This window comes from Trifolium pratense, linkage group LG7, assembly GCF_020283565.1.
Source record: "Trifolium pratense cultivar HEN17-A07 linkage group LG7, ARS_RC_1.1, whole genome shotgun sequence".
NCBI classification, from domain to species: domain Eukaryota; kingdom Viridiplantae; phylum Streptophyta; class Magnoliopsida; order Fabales; family Fabaceae; genus Trifolium; species Trifolium pratense.
This window is the reverse complement of record NC_060065.1, coordinates 35,940,732-35,955,191: the sequence shown is the minus strand read 5'-3', so window position 1 is coordinate 35,955,191 and position 14,460 is coordinate 35,940,732. Positions and strand designations below refer to the sequence as shown.

Genomic DNA, 14,460 nt, shown 5'->3' with positions numbered 1-14,460 from the left:
TAGCAATATGACAAATTTATTCAAGCACAATGACAATGAAATGTTTTGGTAATATTGTAACTTTGGTATAAAATCTTTCATTTTAATAATGTTTTGACTTTAATTTGAAATATATTTAGAGGGTTAAAAATATATTTAATAACCCTATAAAATACTACTTAACACTACACATGCATGACAAAGTTGTTTTGAAAGCTCTTTGAATATTTAGTCTAATAGAAAAAGCCTCTTTGAAGTATAAAATAATTATTACTTTAAAAGCAAACTTTTGGGGAAAAAAAGAAAAAGCATATTAGAAGACTCATGCTTAAATGCACATAAGCATTCAACAACTTAGTATGGAAGATCATATCCAAATAATTCATTGTTTTCTTAATTAATTAGACTCATGCTTCTTCTTTTTACATTTTTATTTTCAGGTTTTATATATGCATAACAAGTAGAAAGATGAGTAAATATTTTGGAAAGTGAATCAACACTGTTTTAGGCAGCAAAGTCATGTTAAGGAAGATATGTTTGTGCAGGTTGGATCTTTAGAGGGACGAGTTGTGATGGAACTCGAAAACGCGCGCTACTACAAAAATAGGTGTTTAATAGCATTTTTTTTAACTTTTAACATCGCTTAAAAACGCTATGACTGAATCCGCTATTATAGGTCTGGGTGCTTATAATAGCGTTTAAAAAACGCTATCAAATATGTACTTTTAATATCGGTTTTTCCAAAAAGCGCTGTTGTATCTTCCTGCGTGCGACCAAGACGCTTTCAGAGATGGGTTTCGATAGCGCTTTTTTGTAAAAGCGCCGTTATATATAATCTATAATAGCGCCCGCGTTTATAAAACGCTATTATAATTCCTTGTCTGGACTAACTTTTAATAGCGCCCGTGTAAAAAGCGTTATTGTATGTCCTGTATTGATTTTTTTTTTACTAATCCTGTCCCTTTTTTTTAAACAATAAATTGCAATTTTTTTTTGTTTGACAACTTGCTCTTGAACTTTTAAAATATATAGTACCAATATATATATACTCTCAAAACATATATTATCAAATTTTTTTTAAAAAAATAGTGTTGTACCAAACAAACTCTAATAAAATAAAAACTCTTGTAATACATTTATTTCATAAATAAAACCAATCCGACTACAAGACAAATCCAAATTGAATAGTGGAAACACAAAGACCACTACAAAAGAGATATTGTCAAACTTTGGCCATAGCTTCTAATGAGAAAATCAATGACAAATTTTAGTACAAAACACAAAGACCACTACAAAAGATAGTCAAACTCTAGCCCTACTTTCTTCTGCGACCTGTCACTTGATGAGAACCGCCCACTTCATCGAAAAAGGAAGCCCTCAAACTACCTGTATATATAGATGTACAAGAAATTAGGCATTTGCTTGATAATACATCATTTGGCAGCATACAACTTGTCTTTCTCTCTTATAAACCACACAAATTCAGCATACACCTCAAAGTAGCAGCAAAACATTGCTAAAGTATTGCAACTCAGGATCTCCCGTCATGTCACTAACGCGCTTAGGCAGCATGCTCATAATTCATCCTACTTTCAATAGCCCATTTACAAATAATATTTTTAAGAGAAAAAATAGTATGACCTTGGGGACATTATGATTATCCCCATTACTCTAAAATTTGACAATGGATGTGTAAATGCAAGAATACCAACTACATTTTCTACCAAGCACAACAGTCATATCAGAATATATTTGGGTAATTAAATATTTATAGGATACAACTTACCAATTAATGATCAACTATTATTTTTGCAGCCTCTTTGCATCATTGATAACATCTTCAACCATATGGGTAGTCCACTCCTCCTTCACCTCATCTAGCTTCTCTTTAGAGTATGTAGAATGTCTATGGCGAGAAAAAAACTTCAAATATAAAAGTAACAAAAAATTGAGTCAGAAGTGAATTACACTACATTACATATACCTAGCTATATGTAAATATATGAAATAATAATAATAATTAAAATAATGTATATCATCAGGAATCTTATTTGGATATTGCATGATAACTTCTTTCATAAATCTCATGATAAAATATCCACAGTCAATAGTGTTTCTTTGACGAGGACACTAAAAAAAACACATTTGCAAAGATCAATTTTAATTTACACTACATAACTATTATTTACAATTAACAATAATTAGAAAATACCTTTATTTTATTCCATTTGATTTTATTTTTCTTTGACTAGGAGATTTTATTTTCACACCTGGCATGGTAGATTTGAATTGCACTAACAAAATTAAATTAACTTCAAATGAGTAATTATTACAAATAATAATCATACTGATATAACTGCTGAATTAAAAGAAATGATACTCACTTTTCAAACTTTGTTTTTATACTTCCATGATCTGAAGGTTCGCCACCGAGCGGATCCAAAAAATATATAACCTCAGCATTGGGATTGATGACAAACAAAACCCACGAATCCTGCACCCAAATTTGAATATTGCAATAAATAATCTACTTTTAACGCATTCACACACATCTCTTAAAAAATGTAATTTAAATATAAATCTTACCCAATATTATAAGGTGCAAGAATTATCTTTTCATCCTTCAACACCTTAGTTTTCATCAATAGCCTTGCTATATCTTTTCCTTGAAGATCATCAAATGATACATGTGGGGATAAAAATGATATCTTGTATGTTAATCCACGAGGACAAATAAGCTTGTCATAGAGATACCTTGAAATGAAAAAGAACAATTTCAGATATTGATAATATTACCTCCCAAACATAATAACATAAATATTAATTTGAAGGTCAAAATTAGAGAATATTGGTGATAATCGCGGTACCTAGCATACACGATGACAGCAAAGGCACTTAACTAGTCGTGATCAACAACCTCTTTTATGTGCGCTAAATGCAAATGTTCAGAAAATCCCTCAGAGAATATATCATCGCCCATATTTATTTCCATCACAGTTTCAGACTTCCAGGCATATTTCATATAAGGGTAAATGATCATTTACCCCCCTGCAAAATAAGCAAATTTTCATTTACCCCCCTATGCAGATTTTTTTTCTGTTTACCCCCCTGCAAAAAATAGATTCCCTCATTTTGCCCCTCGGGTGTACAGTAGGACATGTGACTATGCGAATCTGCTGACGTGGCTTGTACAGTGGAAAAAATCATTTATATTTATTTTTTAAATTCCATGTCACATAATATATTTAAAAAAAAAATTCCTACAAAAAAAAACGAATTTTTTTTCCCAAAATTAAAAATAAAATTTCCTACAAATAAATTTTTTCCTACAAAATAAAAAAAAAATTAAAAAAAAAAAAGATTTCGTACAAAAATAACTTTTTTTGCCTAAATAAAAAATTAAATTTTCTTATTTTGTCCCCAAAATAAAAAATTTAACGATTTATTTTCAAATATTTTTTAATTAAAAAAATAGAATCTTTATTTTTGTCTGCATAATTTAGAGTTGCAGATATAGTGCAAGCTAAGGTTGCTGCACAATTTAATATCACATAAGAATTGAAGCATAATTTTGCTTTATTTTTTTTTTGCTGCATAATTTAATATCACATATAATTTTGGTAGAAGAGGAAAACACAAATAAAACTTCTTCTTCTATTTTTTTTTTAATTCAAAGAGATTAACAAAAAAAATAAAGTTTTGTTTTTAAAAATTAAAGATTATGTTTTTTTTCTAATTCAAAGAGATTTGAAAATAAATCTTTAAAATATTTAATTTGGAAATAAACTTTATTTCGGAGTAAATCTTTATTTTGGGAGTAAAATAAGAAAATTCATTTTTTTTATTTTGGGAGGAATTTTTTTTAAAAATTCGTTTGTAGGAAAACAAATATAATTTTTAAAATTTTGTAGGAAAAAAAATTATTTGTAGGAATTTTTTTTTTTAATATTGGGAAAAGAAAATTGGTTCGTTTATTTTGTAGGAAAAAAAATTTATTTTTTATAAAAAAAAATATCTGACGTGGAATTTTTTTAAAAAATATAAATGATTTTTTCCATGTGTACAAGTCACGTCAGCAGATTTGCACAGTCACATGTCCTGCTGTACAGCTAGGGGGCAAAATGAGAGAATTTATTTTTTGCAAGGGGGTAAACAGAAAAAAAATATGCACAGGGGGGTAAACGAAAATTTGCTTATTTTGCAGGGGGTAAATGATCATTTACCCTTCATATAATCATCAAGGAATTTTAATTTTTGTAAACCAGTTGAACCACCATTTTTAGGGTACGCCACTTGATTTTTCAAAATTTTCCGGTTTTTGGTTGGCGACACAACTGATTCAGAGGTTTGTACCTTATCCTTATTTTGGATTTTTTTTGGGATCTAAAAAGTTACATTACTTGAAGTAAGTCATTAAATAATAAAACAAATATATAGTACTTATTTATCAAATAAGGGTTGATAAAAAGTATTTTACCTTTTGACGTTCAACAATAAGTTCAACAAGTTTGAATGGCCATGGCACAATTGTACCTATTGCTTGACCAACTATCGAGACTTCTCCATATTCGATAGATATGGGCAATGGAGCGTCTGATATAACAGAAACATCCATAGCAACTTTAACATATCCAATAGGTAATTTAATGCCATGCACCATATCACCTTCGGTGTTGTGCAACTTGCCACGAGCCACCAAACGACGACTCGGGAATCCTAAATATATGTTTATAGATGAGATACCCTAAACCAATGAAAAATGAACAAGATTATTAGATATTATATCGAAGTATGTCAGCCAAAGCATACCGTTCATTTGCTGGTTATAGTTTTCTTGTTTATAAGTTCAAAAAATGTATGATTTCTTGTTTTCAACCAGGAGCCGGTGCAAATAACCCTTTAACTTTGATTCAATTCACTTGCAATTCAATCTTTCATCACCTAATTACAATTTCAGATTGGTTTTTTTATCATAAATATCAGTTTTAAAACCTTATTAGTTCTTGAACTCCATATCAGATGGGGTGAGACACTATAATATAATGAGAGTATTCTAAAACAGTATTTGGTATATTATCTTTATTTCGACTATGTATTTAGATTAATAACAACTTGAACTCCATATCAGTACATAAATGACAATAGATACTTAAGTAGTTATATTGCAAGTTACTTAAGTAGTTATTACTTATTAGTACATAAACAGTTATTTACTTATATCTTTGGAGCTCACCATAAATAACTATTGGAATTGTGGGGTGAAATACTATAATATTAATACAGAAACAGGTCCTGATATATCAATGCAGAAATCAGAATCACAAGGCAAAGAAGTGTCTTTTAAAACAGTGTCACTACTACAGAAATAAGAATCACACAAGGCAAAGAAGTCCCTCAAAATCTGGATCTCTACTTCATTTTAGTCACTAATACTTTATTTCAGTCACTAATTTCCTCCTTCCTATTAGATGATTTTAATCTTATTATATTAGTTGGATTTGGCTTGTATTAGTAGTATAAGTACTTGACCTAATTAATTATCACACTACAAGCTCCACTCTAGTGCATCTTAGACTTATGCAAATACACAGTGGCTAGTACTAGCTGATAGTGACCAATGATCTTGTTTGTGACAGCTCTCACAAGCAGATATCAGTAGCAAATTTAAATTAATGTCAATGAAATAAATTGAAAACACCACCAACAAGTTTCTTCTAACTAGCCAATAAATTATTTCACAAGCAGAAATCATAGCTAAATAGCCAATAATAATGTTGCAAATTAAATTAATGTAGCTAAGTTTGCTACATTAATTCAATTGATCTGCTTCATCATAACCATACCATAATAATGTAAGCATACAATTTATTTCACAAGCAGAAATCATAGCTAAATAGTCAACACCTAAAACAGTCTTCTAACTTAAATCAATTTTGCAAATTTAAATTTCTCAAACATCTATAATGTAAGCATATAACATAACCATACCTTAATAACCACGATTTGAGTTGTGACGGCACGACGATGAACAAGTACGACTTTCGAAAAATTGAATTGCTGGTATATGGTGGAGAGAAGAGGATTTATGGGTTATGGGTTAGGGCTCACAGTGATTTCTGGGTTCTTGGAGATTAGGGTTAACAGTTGGGTTCAAGGAATTGGATTGGAGGAAGATGAACATGAACCGTTTCTCAGAGTTCAATTGGAGGAAGATAAACAGGAAGGGTTTGAAGGAATTCGATTTCCAAGATGTCAGATTTTGTTTCCTTTAGATATTAGGGATTTGAAGATCGTGGATTTGAAGATCGTGGGTTCAATTGGAGTAAGATGAACTGATTTGATGCGGGAAAACGAAATCGTTCACCATCTGAAATTGGATCTTTGTTTTTGTGTTTATTTTTATTTTTATTTTGAAAAAAAGGGGTTCAAGGGGTCAAGGGTTCGAAACCCAACCACCACCCTTTTTAATTAATTTCAAACGCGCGTTACATGCTTTAAAAGCGTTTTTTTAAAAGCGCTATCATAATGGCTTTTCGTTTTGGGCTTTAAGAGCGGTTTCTTACAAAACGCTATTATAAGGTACACAGGTTGGAGCTTTTAATAGCGGTTTTCATACAAACGCTATCATAAGGGATCCGTTTTAAGTTTTAATAGCGCTTTCTAAATAAGCGTTATTAAAAGGGCGCTATTAAAACTCATTTTTGTAGTAGTGGCGAGCATACTTTCAAGATAAACTTACTCATACCTTTTCGCCCCATGACAACGACAATTTTGTTAAGATATATTATTTCATAGTCATGTATTGTAAATTTATTTGTTCATATGTTTTCTAAATATTGATTCCAAACAAATTTAGTGCCTACATTCTTATATTTGTCACATTTATCCTTCTAAACATCTCATCCTAAGTTTTACACTTTTGCTTTCTTTCGATTTTTTTCCCCAAAAATAACACTGCTATGGAGCTTATGGCTCATTTTCCAAATTTTATATTTCTATGACAGTGCAATTTTTTTATGTTCCTTTTTTCTAATCTTAAGTTGGTGCTTATGTGTCATATCTAATTGCATATTATGCGTACTCTCTTCCTATGTAACCCTCATATAAATTCCTCAATTCCTCAATTATTAATCAACTATTTAGCTTCCATCTAATTTTTCTCAATAAAAAACCGTTTTTCTAATTTTATTATTATTATTATTATTATTATGATATAAAGAGATAGATAAATCGATATGTAAATTTGAAGACCAAGAGATAATATCTATGCCATAGCTAAATGCCACCATTAAAGGCCACATGAAAAACGTATATGCACTAATAATTCTTACCACAATGACATATGAAAAGGCAATCCTATGCTTATATGAAATGAAATTTTATTTTCTAAATATTCTTGCTATCCAACATTGATCATTCCTTGCATGGTAAATTTTTATCTTCTTCTCCTTTAATTTGTTTTGGATTAGTTGGTTCTTCTTCCTTCTTTTTTTTCTTTCTATATTAACTTTTTTATTAATCAACCGTTTAATAAAGAGTTTATTTGTTTTTTAATTGACATAGAGTAATTTTAAAAAAATGTTAGAAAAATGTTAGAAAATATTTTAGTTGTATTTTTAAAAATAATATATCTATCAAAATTGTTATTACTAATAAAATTTTCTTAAAAATCATTCTAATGAAGCCCGTGCAACGCACGGGTTGAATCCTTATTTTTATTTAATATATAATAATAATAATTATATATATTTAAACATTGTCTCCACCAACTATTTAGCTTCCCATGTAATTTATGGAAGAAAAAAAACAGTTTTTTTTTCTTCTAATTTTATTGTCTAAATAGATCGATAATGTAGAGTTGAAGATCAAGAGATAATATTATGTAACTAAATGTCATCATTATTCCCACAAGAAAAACGTATGCATTAATAATTCCTACCCCAATGACTTTAAAAAACAATCCTATCATACAAATGACTTATGCTATAAATTATTCCCATGAAATGCATCAATCCTAAGGAGATGTTTTTTTTGCTCTTCTTCTCCTTTAATTTGCTATGGGTCAAGTAGTTCTTCTTTCTTCTCTTTTGTTCCTAGATTTATTTTTCAATTGACCAATTTATATATTATTTCTAATAAAAAGTTTATTGTTTTCTTAAATTGATGCTTCTTTTTTTTTTTTTTTTTTTTTTTTTTTTTGCAATTTTGCACTCATTTTCAGCATAACAATTAGGATCTAGAGAATTTGATATTTACATAAAAAAAATTGATATTTTTTTGTGTGTTTGCAGATTACAAATTGAATCAACATACAAGGGAAAAGGTTATTCATTGTGCTATTTTTTTAATCATTCATTATACTATCTTTTTTTCTTAATTTATCCAAAAATAATAGGTTAAATTTAAGAAATATGAGCTAAGTTTTTTTATAAAATTAGACATTTGATAATGTCTACTATTTATTTATTTATATATCACTCCAATTTTTCGATAATGTCTACTATTTGATAATGCGTTACTACTTTATAATTGTTTTTGTGTAGTTATATAGCTAAAAATTATATAAAAAAAAGTTAATTAATATTTTGAACCAATGTGATTTTATATAAATCATATATATTAAAGGGCAATCATGTTTTGTTTTAAGACAAAAATAGAAGAACAAAAACACTTTCGACTACAAATAAGAGTTATAACGTAAACTAATAATGAGCTATAATGTATAATTAATTGATATAAATAAGAATAGGCTAACTATTATATATTTATACAAATAAAGTCGGTGTTTTTAGATGCATAGATTGATCTCTCTTCTCAAACATATCTATACCCAAATCATATGCATCTTCTTCCCCAACACATACTAAAATATAAAATAGAAAATATTTTACATTATTCTATTATGTAGATTGTCAAATATTTAAGCTCATGTTTTTAATGATATAACATTTGTTTATCTAATTTTTTACCCTTATTTCTTGATTTCTTTTAATGATAAATGTGAATATGTCTATTTATTTTAGGTGAATGGGGAGATCTATAATAGGCTATAAAGAATTCTATTTCATAAGGTGTATCTGAACCGCTTGGATCTTAAGAGAATGATAGAAACAAAAAAAAAATTGAAAATAATTTTTTTGAATGCTTTTACTCATGTGACGTCATTGTTAATTATAATTGTAATTGTAATTGTAATTGTAATATATAATATACATGAAAAGTATTGGTGTAACTTGACTAAGAGGTTGTCAAAATAGATCTCCATACATTTATCATCTATAGTTTAAACATAGTTGATTGAGTAAAGTTTATATATGTGGGCAAACAATTTGTATTTTTTTTCCTTTGACTTGGACGAACAATTTGTGTTCTTCTTTTGAAGTCTAGCTCTAATATAAAATTTGACAAAATTTATTTCAAAGCTCTTTAAATGTCTATTTTTTGTTTTATCAAATAAGAATACTATTTACATAAAAACAGTAATTGAGTTTATAAAGGTCAAGATAAGTGTCTAACATTTTTTTTATAAAAATAATAATAATAATAATAATAATAATATTAATAAAGAGATTGAAATATAAATAAGATAAAGTTAGAGAGAATTGAGAGAGAAAATGCGATAAATATAAAGAGAATAATGGATATAAGTCGATGTCGTCGATCCTTAAAAATATATTAGTAGACTATAGTTTTTATGATAAGTTTTCTTCCTCATGCTTAGTGAACTTATGATGTGAACCGTAAGCTTCCAAAATAATGTCAAACCGATAAAATTAAAATGAACAAGATATTCATTTTTAATGCATTTTTTTATGTCTCCTTTCACATACATAGCGGGACTCATAATCTCATCATTTTGTTTTAGCAATATGACAAATTTATTCAAGCACAATGACAATGAAATGTTTTGGTAATATTGTAACTTTGGTATAAAATCTTTCATTTTAATAATGTTTTGACTTTAATTTGAAATATATTTAGAGGGTTAAAAATATATTTAATAACCCTATAAAATACTACTTAACACTACACATGCATGACAAAGTTGTTTTGAAAGCTCTTTGAATATTTAGTCTAATAGAAAAAGCCTCTTTGAAGTATAAAATAATTATTACTTTAAAAAAATTTACGATTAATTAACATGTCATCTCATTTTTGTAAAGGTCGAGACAAGTATCTACAATTTTTTCATATAAAATAATAATAAAGAGATTGGAGTATAAATAGGATAAAGATAGAAATAATTGATAGATGTAGATAATATAATAAAATAATCCACTATTTTTTTCATAAAAAAAAAAATATATTAAAACAAAAATTACACTCATTTGAAGATATATAAATCAAATCCATAAAACAGAAGATTAATAAAACAATTTTTTAATATAATACACTAATTTCTGCACTTTTATTGTTTTTTATATACACCTAAATAACACATTGTCTATATTAAAAGTAATTTTTATCTACCTATCTATATTATAGATTCACTTGACGAGAAAAAATAATTAAAAATATTTTAAAAGTCACTTTTATAATCAAAAAATAATTCAACAACACATCTAAAAAAAAATATTATTTTTAATACAACTTATTATAAAACATAACTTTTTTTTAAAAAAAATTCTAATCAAACCCGTGCAACGCACGGGTTGAATACCTATTATACGAGTATTATAGTAATATATTTGGATTAGATTATTTGAACATTTAAAAAATAATCAAATCAAATAAATAAAATTTTCATACAAATTTATTAAATAAAGCGCTACATGGGAGGCAACCCATTATTTTTTTTATTTCAATATATATCTTATTTCATATTTTATTTTATCTTTTATTTTATTTTCTTTTTTATTCTATAATAAAAACGATAACTGAAATTTGTTTGATCGACACTAACCTATATGACTACTTCTTTCAGAAACAACAGATTTAGATTTAATTTTAATAATAAGAAGAAAATGGCCGACAACATGGTTGTTTCGTTCAGAAGTAACACCTAGAGAAGACGCTTTGAAGCCCTTCGTCAACGTGAAATGACGCTTCACATCGTCTTAGATAGCCACGCCATGGTAGCTTTAGGTATCTCCGAAAGTGTCAGGTTCTTGATCCACCAAATAGGCTGGGAGAGTTTTGCTTTTTCGAACCTTCCAATTTACCGTAACCTGACTTTAGAGTTCCTAAGCTCATTCAAGTACGACCCCGGCTATGGACAACACCTTCGTCGCGGCCTGGTTAGTTTTCGACTATTTAGTAATACCTACACCTATAACCACCGTGACATAGTTGAGTTTCTAGGAGTCCCTAGTGGCCTTGATGCCTTTACCAGAGTCCAGGATGATAGCTTTATGGAAGGGGAACTTGAACGTTATTGGGGAATTATAAGAGGAAACCCTAATGCTGCTCGGAATGAAAGATTCAGTTCCGAAATCCACAACCCAGCGTTTCGGTATTTTCACATGATCATAGCCCATACTTTCTTTGGGAAAGCAATGAACAACACAACAGTGTCTCAAGCTGAACTCTTTATGATGTTTTGCGTTTATCAAAACCGTCCGATCAATGCTGCCACGTTCCTCCTCACCAACTTTGTCCGAATTATAGAGGAACCTACTCACCCAATCAGTGTTGGCGGCTTTGTCACTTTCCGAGAGGGTTTCCTCTTATAATTCCCCAATAACGTTCAAGTTCCCCTTCCATAAAGCTATCATCTTGGACTCTGGTAAAGACATCAAGGCCACTAGGGACTCCTAGAAACTCAGCTATGTCACGGTGGTTATAGGTGTAGGTATTACCAAATAGTCGAAAATTAACCAGGCCGTGACGAAGGTGTTGTCCATAGCTGGGGTCGTACTTGAATGAGCTTAGGAACTCTAAAGTCAGGTTACGGTAAATTGGAAGGTTCGAAAAAGCAAAACTCTCCCAGCCTATTTGGTGGATCAAGAACCTGGCACTTTCTGAGTTACCTAAAGCTACCATGGCGTGGCTATCTAGGACGATGTGAAGCGTCATTTCACGTTGACGAAGGGCTTCGAAGCGTCTTCTCTAGGTGTTACTTCTGAACGAAACAACCATGTTGTCGGCCATTTTCTTCTTATTGTTAAAATTAAATCTAAATCTGTTGTTTTAGAAAGAAGTAGTAGTCATATAGGTTAGTGCCGATCAAACAAATTTCAGTTATCGTTTTTATTATAGAAAAAAATGAAAAAAAAAGAAAAGATAATAAAGATAAAATAAAATATGAAAAATGAAATAATATATATATATATAAAATAAATAAAAAAATCATGGGTTGCCTCCCATGCAGCGATTTATTTAATGTCGGTAGCTTGACAAAGTTAGGGCTAACTTTTTAATTTTCGGGAGGGAAGTCATCTAGTTTTAAACTAGAATAATAATCTCCGTCGTTTGGGTAATAATGTTTTAGACGTTGCCCATTGACTGTGAAGGTTTCATTAGATTGACTCTTTATTTCTATTGCGCCACTTTGGAAAACTCTAGTGACTTCGAATGGTCCTGACCATCGGGAACAGAGTTTTCGGGGAAATAATTTTAATCTAGAGTTAAAGAGGAGCACGAGTTCTCCTTCTTTGAATTCCCTCCTATGTATGCGCCTATCATGCCATTTCTTAGTCCTATTTTTATAAATTTGAGCATTTTCATAAGCATTCAACCCAAGTTCTTCGAGTTCATGTAATTCAAGAAGACGTTTATCTCCGGCTGCTTTATAGTCCATATTTAATGCTTTGATTGCCCAAAAGGCCTTGTGTTCAAGTTCTACAGGTAAATGACACGATTTTCCGTAAATTAGTTTAAACGTTGTGGTTCCTATAGGGATTTTATAAGCTGGCCTATAGGCCCACAAAGCCTCTGGGAGTTTGTAAGACCAATCTTTCCTAGAATCTTTCCTAGCAACTGTCTTTTCTAGAATTTGTTTTATTTGTCTATTTGATATTTCTACTTGCCCACTAGTTTGCGGGTGGTAAGGGGTTGCTACTCAGTGTTTAACTCCATATTTTCTTAATAATTTTTCAAAGATTCTTGATATGAAGTGGGATCCACTGTCGCTAATGACAAGGCGTGGCGTACCGAATCGAGGGAAGATTATAGTCTTAAACATTTTGGTTACTACTCGTGCATCGTTTGTAGGGGAGGCTATAGCCTCGATGCATTTTGATTCGTAATCAACTGCAACGAGTATGTATTTGTTTCCACAAGAGGATGGGAAAGGACCCATGAAGTCGATGCCCCATACATTGAAGATTTCTACTTCTAAAATGTTTTTCAAGGGCATTTCGTCACGTCGCGAGATATTTCCTGTGCGTTGGCAACGATCGCATTTGGATATTGCTAAGTGGACATCTTCCCAAAGGGTAGGCCAATATAAACCAGATTGGAGAATTTTAGCACAGGTTTTGGATTTACTAGCGTGTCCTCCATAAGGGGAGGAATGACAGTGATTTATTATGTTCTAGACTTCTTCTTCCGGTATGCATCGACGATAAATGTCGTCAACACCACGTTTGAATAAAATGGGCTCGTCCCAATAGTAATTCTTAAGATCATGGAAGAATTTCTTCTTTTATTGATAGGATATTTCGGGTGGTAATACTCCAGCAGCAAGGTAGTTAACAAAATCAGCATACCATGAACTGTGGTTTGTGCTAGCGCAGTTTCAAGATACTTGATATTTTCGTTGCTAGCCTTTTCTTCGCTAACGGAAAGGTCTAATTGGGCAATTAATCTATCGCATGGGAAATCATCGTTAATTAGGATTCTTTCCTCTTTCATATCATCTAGTCTAGATAAGTGATCCGCCACTGTATTCTCCGTTCCTTTCTTATCCTTGATTTCTAGGTCAAACTCTTGTAGCAGCAGAATCCATCTCAAGAGTCTTGGTTTTGCATCTTTTTTACTTAAGAGATATCAGATTGCTACGTGGTCGGTGTAAATGATGATTTTAGCTCCTACTAAATAGGAGCGGAATTTGTCAATCGCCAAAACGACAGCTAAGAGTTCTTTTTCAAGATACATTAAATTATACATTAATACCTCCCTCATTATCAATTGATAAAAAATATTTCTCTCATCATCAGCTACCTTCGTTTGTTGTTAGTGTTGTGAGTCAATTTGTAAATTCACCTAGTGATATTCATTGGAATGTTGTAGTTCGGATCTTGAGGTATACTAAAAGGTTGCCTAGGAAAGGACTTGTTTATTTCAGACAGAGATCATATGAATATTGTGGGATATTTGTATGCAGATTAGGAGGGCCGGGTGATGTGAATGATAGATGGGGCAATTTATTGCATTTTTATCCGAGGAAACTTAATTTCATGGAAAAGTAAAATGCATGTTGTTGCAAGGTCAAGTACAAAGGTAGAATATTGTGATATAGCCGACACTACTTGTGAGTTGTGAACGCTTATGGTTGAAGCACTTGTTAGTTACAAGAGTTTAAATTTTGTGAACTAACTC

At 30.3% G+C, this 14,460-nt stretch overlaps 2 long non-coding RNA genes across 2 annotated transcripts; both read right to left on the bottom strand.

The window, feature by feature from the left end:
- Positions 1-2,198: 2,198 nt before the first annotated feature.
- Positions 2,199-2,990, bottom strand: LOC123899131. Its single transcript, XR_006805514.1, has 4 exons — positions 2,847-2,990; positions 2,566-2,733; positions 2,364-2,473; positions 2,199-2,273 (listed from the first exon to the last, which is right to left on the bottom strand). It is a non-coding gene; the product is annotated as an uncharacterized LOC123899131 (long non-coding RNA).
- A 1,263-nt stretch (positions 2,991-4,253) lies between these two features.
- Positions 4,254-6,276, bottom strand: LOC123899132. The gene is made up of 3 exons (XR_006805515.1): positions 5,968-6,276; positions 4,457-4,695; positions 4,254-4,362 (listed from the first exon to the last, which is right to left on the bottom strand). It is a non-coding gene; the product is annotated as an uncharacterized LOC123899132 (long non-coding RNA).
- Between the last annotated feature and the right edge of the window lie 8,184 nt (positions 6,277-14,460).